The sequence below is a fragment of the Mobula birostris genome, unplaced genomic scaffold, assembly GCF_030028105.1.
Source record: "Mobula birostris isolate sMobBir1 unplaced genomic scaffold, sMobBir1.hap1 scaffold_889, whole genome shotgun sequence".
Classification (NCBI taxonomy): domain Eukaryota; kingdom Metazoa; phylum Chordata; class Chondrichthyes; order Myliobatiformes; family Myliobatidae; genus Mobula; species Mobula birostris.
The window spans coordinates 132,501-145,000 of NW_027278606.1; positions in this window are offsets into that span (position 1 = coordinate 132,501).

A 12,500-nucleotide genomic window follows, 5' to 3' on the forward strand; every position below is an offset into this window, starting at 1 on the left:
CTCCCAAAGGTAGGACCGACCAAGCCGGATCGATCGGGGAACAGAGGTCTAACGCAGACGACACTCGCGAGGGCACCAGCGGCAGGCTTGTCCCTTCTCCGTCTTGGTACACACAATGCCTCTTTGCTTTTCGGATCGATATAAAGCTTTTGCCACCGTCGGTCTGCCGGCCGCCGCCCGCGGTCCGCGCTCAGACTCTGTCTGTCCGCAGCCCCCGCTGCGTTCTTGGACTTTGTCATTTTTTTCGGAAATAGCGAAAAAAAGCTTTTATCATTGTAAGTCGGAGCTCGCCCGGCCTCCCGCTTACTGAGTCACAATTGAGTAAGGCTCACTTAGAACTCTGCACTGTGTCAACCGTACCACTAGTCACCCTGCTAAGTGTGTCTGGAAAACGTGTTCCCGTAAATCTCCGGGAACCCCGCCAATCCCCCCGTACAGAAATTGCATGTGTCAAGTCGGCGGGATGCCTCCCGGAAGTCCTACCGGGAAGGTCGCACTCTGGCCCCGCCAGGCGGGGCAAATCCGACCCCCATAGTGACTTCCGGGCCTAACTCGTTAACCAGAGCCGCGACAGACCGTGCAACAATGACATGTGTCAAACCGGCGGCACGACGCCCGGAGCTCATGCCGGTCGCGGGGCACCTCGGGCCCGCCCGACGGGGCAGATCCGACCTTCACAGGCTTCCGACGGCAATTGGTTAACCGGCGTGGCGCCGAGGGCACGCGGCTGGCTCGGCGGGCGGCCCTCCGGTAGTGCCGCCGTCGATCGGCCGCCTCGGTCGGCAGGAGGGCCCCGAAGTCGCCTTCATTCTGACTTCCGAGTCGGGACTTAGATTACTTTCGACTCTTCAGCCAAGGTCTCGGATCGACGGCGGGACCTGCGGTTGTCCCTCCGAAAATGCCGCCGCTCGGCCGGCACGGCCCGCCGAATACGTCCCCTTACTGGCTCCCGCCTCGGGACTTTGTCAGAAATTCATTCGGGCAAGGTTTCCATTCGGCGGCCGGAGCACCGGTAGTCATACGGAAAATGCCGCCCCTCGGCCGGCATGGGCCTGCGAATAGGTCCCGCTGACAGACTTCCGCGATTGGGTATTTGTCCGAAAATCCATACCGGCAATCTTCGGAATCGTGCGGAAAAGCTGCCGCGTGGCCCGGGTTAACCAATTGGGGAGGCCGGTGCCATCTACCGAATACTTCAACAACTCGTGAAAACGGCCTCCCTATATATCTGCAGGAACCCCGCCAATGCCCCCGTACAGAAATTGCATGTGTCAAAGGGGCGGCCGAATCTGACCCCGGCGGCCGAGCCTCTGGAACTCCGGGTCGGCCTCGGCCGGCAAATCCGACCCCCATCCAGACTTCCGGAGCGGACTTGGTTAACGAATTGCCACCGGGCAAATGGTTAACCGACAGATCTTGGAGGCTCGTTACCCAAGCCATCCCCCGCCGGTGCGAAAAGTTAACAATCAGCGGGCGGGCAATTCGTGAACCGACCGGGACCGGGCAATTCGTTAACCATTCGGAACCGGGCAATTCGTTAACCAACCTTGTCCTGGCAATGAGTGCACCAACCCGGCCGGACAATTCGTTAACCAAGCTGGCTCTGGCAATTCGTTAACCAACCTGGCCGGGACAATTCGTTAACCAACCCGGCCGGACAATTCGTTAACCAAGCTGGCTCTGGCAATTCGTTAACCAACCTGACCCTGACAATTCGTTAACCAACCCTGTCCTGGCAATGAGTGCACCAACCCGGCCGGACAATTCGGTAACCAACCAGACCCTGGCAATTCGTTAACCAACCAGGACGGGCAATTCGTCAACCAACCCTGTCCTGGCAATGAGTGCACCAACCCGGCCGGACAATTCGGTAACCAACCAGACCCTGGCAATTCGTTAACCAACCTGACCCGGACAATTCGTTAACCAACCAGGACGGGCAATTCGTTAACCAACCAGGCCCGGACAATACTTTAACCACCCTGGTTTTCCAATTCGTGAACCAACTGGGAACGGACAATTCGGTAACCAACCCTGTCCTGGCAATGAGTGCACCAACCCGGCCGGACAATTCGTTAACCACCCTGTCCTTGCCAATTCGTGAACCAACTGGGAACGGACAATTCGTTAACCAACCCGGCCGGACAGTTCGTTAACCAAGCTGGCTCTGGCAATTCGTTAACCTACCCGGCCATGGCAATTCGTTAACCAACCTGACCCTGACAATTCGTTAACCAGCCAGGACGGGCAATTCGTTAACCAACCTGGCCCGGACAATTCCTTAACCACCCTGGCCTTGCCAATTCGTGAACCAACTGGGAACGGACAATTCATTAAACAACCCTGTCCTGGCAATGAGTGCACCAACCCAGCCGGACAATTCGTTAACCAAGCTGGCTCTGGCAATTCGTTAACCTACTCGGACATGCCAATTCGTTAACCAGTCTGACCCGGACAATTCGCTAACCAACCCTACTCGGGCAAATCGTTAACCAAGCCCAACCCCGACAATTCGTTAACCAACCCTGCACGGTCAAGTCGTTAACCAAGCCCACACCCGACAATTCGTTAACCAACCCATACATGGCAATTCGCTAAACAACCCGGCTCGGGCAAATGGTTAACCAAGCCGGCCGGGCAAATCGTTAACCGGCCCGGCAGTCCCGACAATTCGACAATCAACCAGCTGAGGACAAACCCTTCGCCCTCAATAACAACTAGTTCTTGCCCCGCCGTCAAAATGTCCCGGCCGATGTTCATCAGAAACTCCTTGCTGGCCCATGGGCCCCCCCTCCTTACCTTAAGAGAGTCATAGTTACTCCCGCCGTTTACCCGCGCCGCACTGAATTTCGTCAAGTTGGGTCTGGCAAGCCGCTAACCCGGCCGGCCGGGCCTGACAACGCTCTAGAAACCCGGAACAGGCAGTTTCGTGAACCAACCGCGCACGCTCCTGACAATGCGTTCACCCACCCTGCTCGGGCAAATCGTTAACCAAGCCCAACCCTGACAATGCGTTAATCAACCCGGCCATGGCAATTCATTAACCAACCCGGCTCGGACAAATGGTTAACCAAGCCCAACCCTGACAATTCGGTAACCAACCCGGCTCGGGCAAATGGTTGATCAAGCCGGCCGGGCAAATCGGTAACCGGCCCGGCAGCCCCGACTATTCGACAATCAACCAGCTGAGGACAAACCCTTCACCCTCAATAACAACTACGTCTTGCCCCGCCGTCAAAATGTCCCGGCCGATGTTCATCAGAAACTCCTTGCTGGCCCATGGGCCCCCCTCCTTACCTTAAGAGAGTCATAGTTACTCCCGCCGATTACCCGCGCTGCACTGAATTTCGTCAAGTTGGGTCTGGCAAGCCGCTAACCCGGCCGGCCGGGCCTGACAATGCTCTAGAAACCCGGAACAGGCAGTTTCGTGAACCAACTGCGCACGCTCCTGACAATGTGTTCACCCACCCTGCTCGGGCAAATCGTTAACCAAGCCCAAACCCGACAATTCGGTAACCAACCCAACCATGACAATTCGCTAACCAACCCGGCCCGGGCAAATGGTTAACCAAGCCCAAACCTGACAATTCGTTAACCAACCCGGCCCGGGCAAATGGTTAACCAAGCCGGCCGGGCAAATCGGTAACCGGCCCGGCAGCCCCGACTATTCGACAATCAACCAGCTGAGGAGAAACCCTTCACCCTCAATAACAACTACGTCTTGCCCCGCCGTCAAAATGTCCCGGCCGATGTTCATCAGAAACTCCTTGCTGGCCCATGGGCCCCCCTCCTTAACCTTAAGAGAGTCATAGTTACTCCCGCCGATTACCCGCGCTGCACTGAATTTCGTCAAGTTGGGTCTGGCAAGCCGCTAACCCGGCCGGCCGGGCCTGACAACGCTCTAGAAACCCGGAACAGGCAGTTTCGTGAACCAACCGCGCACGCTCCTGACAATGCGTTAGCCAACCCTGCTCGGGCAAATCGTTAATCAAGCCCAACCCTGAAACTGCGTTAACCAACCCGGCCATGGCAATTCATTAACCAACCCGGCTCGGACAAATGGTTAACCAAGCCCAACCCAGACAATTCGGTAACCAACCCGGCTCGGGCAAATGGTTAACCAAGCCGGCCGGGCAAATCGTTGACCGGCCCGGCAGTCCCGACGATTCGACAATCAACCAGCTGAGGACAAACCCTTCGCCCTCAATAACAACTAGTTCTTGCCCCGCCGTCAAAATGTCCCGGCCGATGTTCATCAGAAACTCCTTGCTGGCCCATGGGCCCCCCTCCTTACCTTAAGAGAGTCATAGTTACTCCCGCTGTTTACCCGCGCCGCACTGAATTTCGTCAAGTTGGGTCTGGCAAGCCGCTAACCCGGCCGGCCGGGACTGACAACGCTCTAGAAACCCGGAACAGGCAGTTTCGTGAACCAACCGCGCACGCTCCTGACAATGCGTTAGCCAACCCTGCTCGGGCAAATCGTTAATCAAGCCCAACCCTGAAACTGCGTTAACCAACCCGGCCATGGCAATTCATTAACCAACCCGGCTCGGACAAATGGTTAACCAAGCCCAACCCAGACAATTCGGTAACCAACCCGGCTCGGGCAAATGGTTAACCAAGCCGGCCGGGCAAATCGCTAACCGGCCCGGCAGTCCCGACAATTCGACAATCAACCCGCTGAGGACAAACCCTTCGCCCTCAATAACAACTAGTTCTTGCCCCGCCGTCAAAATGTCCCGGCCGATGTTCATCAGAAACTCCTTGCTGGCCCATGGGCCCCCCTCCTTACCTTAAGAGAGTCATAGTTACTCCCGCCGTTTACCCGCGCCGCACTGAATTTCGTCAAGTTGGGTCTGGCAAGCCGCTAACCCGGCCGGCCGGGCCTGACAACGCTCTAGAAACCCGGAACAGGCAGTTTCGTGAACCAACCGCGCACGCTCCTGACAATGCGTTCACCCACCCTGCTCGGGCAAATCGTTAATCAAGCCCAACCCTGAAACTGCGTTAACCAACCCGGCCATGGCAATTCATTAACCAACCCGGCTCGGGCAAATGGTTAACCAAGCCGGCCGGGCAAATCGTTGACCGGCCCGGCAGTCCCGACGATTCGACAATCAACCAGCTGAGGACAAACCCTTCGCCCTCAATAACAACTAGTTCTTGCCCCGCCGTCAAAATGTCCCGGCCGATGTTCATCAGAAACTCCTTGCTGGCCCATGGGCCCCCCTCCTTAACCTTAAGAGAGTCATAGTTACTCCCGCCGATTACCCGCGCTGCACTGAATTTCGTCAAGTTGGGTCTGGCAAGCCGCTAACCCGGCCGGCCGGGCCTGACAACGCTCTAGAAACCCGGAACAGGCAGTTTCGTGAACCAACCGCGCACGCTCCTGACAATGCGTTAGCCAACCCTGCTCGGGCAAATCGTTAATCAAGCCCAACCCTGAAACTGCGTTAACCAACCCGGGCATGGCAATTCATTAACCAACCCGGCTCGGACAAATGGTTAACCAAGCCCAACCCAGACAATTCGGTAACCAACCCGGCTCGGGCAAATGGTTAACCAAGCCGGCCGGGCAAATCGCTAACCGGCCCGGCAGTCCCGACAATTCGACAATCAACCCGCTGAGGACAAACCCTTCGCCCTCAATAACAACTAGTTCTTGCCCCGCCGTCAAAATGTCCCGGCCGATGTTCATCAGAAACTCCTTGCTGGCCCATGGGCCCCCCTCCTTACCTTAAGAGAGTCATAGTTACTCCCGCCGTTTACCCGCGCCGCACTGAATTTCGTCAAGTTGGGTCTGGCAAGCCGCTAACCCGGCCGGCCGGGCCTGACAACGCTCTAGAAACCCGGAACAGGCAGTTTCGTGAACCAACCGCGCACGCTCCTGACAATGCGTTCACCCACCCTGCTCGGGCAAATCGTTAACCAAGCCCAACCCTGACAATGCGTTAATCAACCCGGCCATGGCAATTCATTAACCAACCCGGCTCGGACAAATGGTTAACCAAGCCCAACCCTGACAATTCGGTAACCAACCCGGCTCGGGCAAATGGTTGATCAAGCCGGCCGGGCAAATCGGTAACCGGCCCGGCAGCCCCGACTATTCGACAATCAACCAGCTGAGGACAAACCCTTCACCCTCAATAACAACTACGTCTTGCCCCGCCGTCAAAATGTCCCGGCCGATGTTCATCAGAAACTCCTTGCTGGCCCATGGGCCCCCCTCCTTACCTTAAGAGAGTCATAGTTACTCCCGCCGATTACCCGCGCTGCACTGAATTTCGTCAAGTTGGGTCTGGCAAGCCGCTAACCCGGCCGGCCGGGCCTGACAATGCTCTAGAAACCCGGAACAGGCAGTTTCGTGAACCAACTGCGCACGCTCCTGACAATGTGTTCACCCACCCTGCTCGGGCAAATCGTTAACCAAGCCCAAACCCGACAATTCGGTAACCAACCCAACCATGACAATTCGCTAACCAACCCGGCCCGGGCAAATGGTTAACCAAGCCCAAACCTGAAATTCGTTAACCAACCCGGCCCGGGCAAATGGTTAACCAAGCCGGCCGGGCAAATCGGTAACCGGCCCGGCAGCCCCGACTATTCGACAATCAACCAGCTGAGGAGAAACCCTTCACCCTCAATAACAACTACGTCTTGCCCCGCCGTCAAAATGTCCCGGCCGATGTTCATCAGAAACTCCTTGCTGGCCCATGGGCCCCCCTCCTTAACCTTAAGAGAGTCATAGTTACTCCCGCCGATTACCCGCGCCGCACTGAATTTCGTCAAGTTGGGTCTGGCAAGCCGCTAACCCGGCCGGCCGGGACTGACAACGCTCTAGAAACCCGGAACAGGCAGTTTCGTGAACCAACCGCGCACGCTCCTGACAATGCGTTAGCCAACCCTGCTCGGGCAAATCGTTAATCAAGCCCAACCCTGAAACTGCGTTAACCAACCCGGCCATGGCAATTCATTAACCAACCCGGCTCGGACAAATGGTTAACCAAGCCCAACCCAGACAATTCGGTAACCAACCCGGCTCGGGCAAATGGTTAACCAAGCCGGCCGGGCAAATCGCTAACCGGCCCGGCAGTCCCGACAATTCGACAATCAACCCGCTGAGGACAAACCCTTCGCCCTCAATAACAACTAGTTCTTGCCCCGCCGTCAAAATGTCCCGGCCGATGTTCATCAGAAACTCCTTGCTGGCCCATGGGCCCCCCTCCTTACCTTAAGAGAGTCATAGTTACTCCCGCCGTTTACCCGCGCCGCACTGAATTTCGTCAAGTTGGGTCTGGCAAGCCGCTAACCCGGCCGGCCGGGCCTGACAACGCTCTAGAAACCCGGAACAGGCAGTTTCGTGAACCAACCGCGCACGCTCCTGACAATGCGTTCACCCACCCTGCTCGGGCAAATCGTTAACCAAGCCCAACCCTGACAATGCGTTAATCAACCCGGCCATGGCAATTCATTAACCAACCCGGCTCGGACAAATGGTTAACCAAGCCCAACCCTGACAATTCGGTAACCAACCCGGCTCGGGCAAATGGTTGATCAAGCCGGCCGGGCAAATCGGTAACCGGCCCGGCAGCCCCGACTATTCGACAATCAACCAGCTGAGGACAAACCCTTCACCCTCAATAACAACTACGTCTTGCCCCGCCGTCAAAATGTCCCGGCCGATGTTCATCAGAAACTCCTTGCTGGCCCATGGGCCCCCCTCCTTACCTTAAGAGAGTCATAGTTACTCCCGCCGTTTACCCGCGCCGCACTGAATTTCGTCAAGTTGGGTCTGGCAAGCCGCTAACCCGGCCGGCCGGGCCTGACAACGCTCTAGAAACCCGGAACAGGCAGTTTCGTGAACCAACCGCGCACGCTCCTGACAATGCGTTCACCCACCCTGCTCGGGCAAATCGTTAATCAAGCCCAACCCTGAAACTGCGTTAACCAACCCGGCCATGGCAATTCATTAACCAACCCGGCTCGGGCAAATGGTTAACCAAGCCGGCCGGGCAAATCGTTGACCGGCCCGGCAGTCCCGACGATTCGACAATCAACCAGCTGAGGACAAACCCTTCGCCCTCAATAACAACTAGTTCTTGCCCCGCCGTCAAAATGTCCCGGCCGATGTTCATCAGAAACTCCTTGCTGGCCCATGGGCCCCCCTCCTTAACCTTAAGAGAGTCATAGTTACTCCCGCCGATTACCCGCGCTGCACTGAATTTCGTCAAGTTGGGTCTGGCAAGCCGCTAACCCGGCCGGCCGGGCCTGACAACGCTCTAGAAACCCGGAACAGGCAGTTTCGTGAACCAACCGCGCACGCTCCTGACAATGCGTTAGCCAACCCTGCTCGGGCAAATCGTTAATCAAGCCCAACCCTGAAACTGCGTTAACCAACCCGGCCATGGCAATTCATTAACCAACCCGGCTCGGACAAATGGTTAACCAAGCCCAACCCAGACAATTCGGTAACCAACCCGGCTCGGGCAAATGGTTAACCAAGCCGGCCGGGCAAATCGCTAACCGGCCCGGCAGTCCCGACAATTCGACAATCAACCCGCTGAGGACAAACCCTTCGCCCTCAATAACAACTAGTTCTTGCCCCGCCGTCAAAATGTCCCGGCCGATGTTCATCAGAAACTCCTTGCTGGCCCATGGGCCCCCCTCCTTACCTTAAGAGAGTCATAGTTACTCCCGCCGTTTACCCGCGCCGCACTGAATTTCGTCAAGTTGGGTCTGGCAAGCCGCTAACCCGGCCGGCCGGGCCTGACAACGCTCTAGAAACCCGGAACAGGCAGTTTCGTGAACCAACCGCGCACGCTCCTGACAATGCGTTCACCCACCCTGCTCGGGCAAATCGTTAACCAAGCCCAACCCTGACAATGCGTTAATCAACCCGGCCATGGCAATTCATTAACCAACCCGGCTCGGGCAAATGGTTAACCAAGCCGGCCGGGCAAATCGTTGACCGGCCCGGCAGTCCCGACGATTCGACAATCAACCAGCTGAGGACAAACCCTTCGCCCTCAATAACAACTAGTTCTTGCCCCGCCGTCAAAATGTCCCGGCCGATGTTCATCAGAAACTCCTTGCTGGCCCATGGGCCCTCCTCCTTAACCTGAAGAGAGTCATAGTTACTCCCGCCGTTTACCCGCGCCGCACTGAATTTCGTCAAGTTGGGTCTGGCAAGCCGCTAACCCGGCCGGCCGGGCCTGACAACGCTCTAGAAACCCGGAACAGGCAGTTTCGTGAACCAACCGCGCACGCTCCTGACAATGCGTTCACCCACCCTGCTCGGGCAAATCGTTAACCAAGCCCAACCCTGACAATGCGTTAATCAACCCGGCCATGGCAATTCATTAACCAACCCGGCTCGGACAAATGGTTAACCAAGCCCAACCCTGACAATTCGGTAACCAACCCGGCTCGGGCAAATGGTTGATCAAGCCGGCCGGGCAAATCGGTAACCGGCCCGGCAGCCCCGACTATTCGACAATCAACCAGCTGAGGACAAACCCTTCACCCTCAATAACAACTACGTCTTGCCCCGCCGTCAAAATGTCCCGGCCGATGTTCATCAGAAACTCCTTGCTGGCCCATGGGCCCCCCTCCTTACCTTAAGAGAGTCATAGTTACTCCCGCCGATTACCCGCGCTGCACTGAATTTCGTCAAGTTGGGTCTGGCAAGCCGCTAACCCGGCCGGCCGGGCCTGACAATGCTCTAGAAACCCGGAACAGGCAGTTTCGTGAACCAACTGCGCACGCTCCTGACAATGTGTTCACCCACCCTGCTCGGGCAAATCGTTAACCAAGCCCAAACCCGACAATTCGGTAACCAACCCAACCATGACAATTCGCTAACCAACCCGGCCCGGGCAAATGGTTAACCAAGCCCAAACCTGAAATTCGTTAACCAACCCGGCCCGGGCAAATGGTTAACCAAGCCGGCCGGGCAAATCGGTAACCGGCCCGGCAGCCCCGACTATTCGACAATCAACCAGCTGAGGAGAAACCCTTCACCCTCAATAACAACTACGTCTTGCCCCGCCGTCAAAATGTCCCGGCCGATGTTCATCAGAAACTCCTTGCTGGCCCATGGGCCCCCCTCCTTAACCTTAAGAGAGTCATAGTTACTCCCGCCGATTACCCGCGCCGCACTGAATTTCGTCAAGTTGGGTCTGGCAAGCCGCTAACCCGGCCGGCCGGGACTGACAACGCTCTAGAAACCCGGAACAGGCAGTTTCGTGAACCAACCGCGCACGCTCCTGACAATGCGTTAGCCAACCCTGCTCGGGCAAATCGTTAATCAAGCCCAACCCTGAAACTGCGTTAACCAACCCGGCCATGGCAATTCATTAACCAACCCGGCTCGGACAAATGGTTAACCAAGCCCAACCCAGACAATTCGGTAACCAACCCGGCTCGGGCAAATGGTTAACCAAGCCGGCCGGGCAAATCGCTAACCGGCCCGGCAGTCCCGACGATTCGACAATCAACCCGCTGAGGACAAACCCTTCGCCCTCAATAACAACTAGTTCTTGCCCCGCCGTCAAAATGTCCCGGCCGATGTTCATCAGAAACTCCTTGCTGGCCCATGGGCCCCCCTCCTTACCTTAAGAGAGTCATAGTTACTCCCGCCGTTTACCCGCGCCGCACTGAATTTCGTCAAGTTGGGTCTGGCAAGCCGCTAACCCGGCCGGCCGGGCCTGACAACGCTCTAGAAACCCGGAACAGGCAGTTTCGTGAACCAACCGCGCACGCTCCTGACAATGCGTTCACCCACCCTGCTCGGGCAAATCGTTAATCAAGCCCAACCCTGAAACTGCGTTAACCAACCCGGCCATGGCAATTCATTAACCAACCCGGCTCGGACAAATGGTTAACCAAGCCCAACCCAGACAATTCGGTAACCAACCCGGCTCGGGCAAATGGTTAACCAAGCCGGCCGGGCAAATCGCTAACCGGCCCGGCAGTCCCGACAATTCGACAATCAACCCGCTGAGGACAAACCCTTCGCCCTCAATAACAACTAGTTCTTGCCCCGCCGTCAAAATGTCCCGGCCGATGTTCATCAGAAACTCCTTGCTGGCCCATGGGCCCCCCTCCTTACCTTAAGAGAGTCATAGTTACTCCCGCCGTTTACCCGCGCCGCACTGAATTTCGTCAAGTTGGGTCTGGCAAGCCGCTAACCCGGCCGGCCGGGCCTGACAACGCTCTAGAAACCCGGAACAGGCAGTTTCGTGAACCAACCGCGCACGCTCCTGACAATGCGTTCACCCACCCTGCTCGGGCAAATCGTTAACCAAGCCCAACCCTGACAATGCGTTAATCAACCCGGCCATGGCAATTCATTAACCAACCCGGCTCGGGCAAATGGTTAACCAAGCCGGCCGGGCAAATCGTTGACCGGCCCGGCAGTCCCGACGATTCGACAATCAACCAGCTGAGGACAAACCCTTCGCCCTCAATAACAACTAGTTCTTGCCCCGCCGTCAAAATGTCCCGGCCGATGTTCATCAGAAACTCCTTGCTGGCCCATGGGCCCTCCTCCTTAACCTGAAGAGAGTCATAGTTACTCCCGCCGTTTACCCGCGCCGCACTGAATTTCGTCAAGTTGGGTCTGGCAACCCGCTAACCCGGCCGGCCGGGCCTGACAACGCTCTAGAAACCCGGAACAGGCAGTTTCGTGAACCAACCGCGCACGCTCCTGACAATGCGTTAGCCAACCCTGCTCGGGCAAATCGTTAATCAAGCCCAACCCTGAAACTGCGTTAACCAACCCGGGCATGGCAATTCATTAACCAACCCGGCTCGGACAAATGGTTAACCAAGCCCAACCCTGACAATTCGGTAACCAACCCGGCTCGGGCAAATGGTTGATCAAGCCGGCCGGGCAAATCGGTAACCGGCCCGGCAGCCCCGACTATTCGACAATCAACCAGCTGAGGACAAACCCTTCACCCTCAATAACAACTACGTCTTGCCCCGCCGTCAAAATGTCCCGGCCGATGTTCATCAGAAACTCCTTGCTGGCCCATGGGCCCCCCTCCTTAATTAAGAGAGTCATAGTTACTCCCGCCGATTACCCGCGCTGCACTGAATTTCGTCAAGTTGGGTCTGGCAAGCCGCTAACCCGGCCGGCCGGGCCTGACAATGCTCTAGAAACCCGGAACAGGCAGTTTCGTGAACCAACTGCGCACGCTCCTGACAATGTGTTCACCCACCCTGCTCGGGCAAATCGTTAACCAAGCCCAAACCCGACAATTCGGTAACCAACCCAACCATGACAATTCGCTAACCAACCCGGCCCGGGCAAATGGTTAACCAAGCCCAAACCTGACAATTCGTTAACCAACCCGGCCCGGGCAAATGGTTAACCAAGCCGGCCGGGCAAATCGGTAACCGGCCCGGCAGCCCCGACTATTCGACAATCAACCAGCTGAGGAGAAACCCTTCACCCTCAATAACAACTACGTCTTGCCCCGCCGTCAAAATGTCCC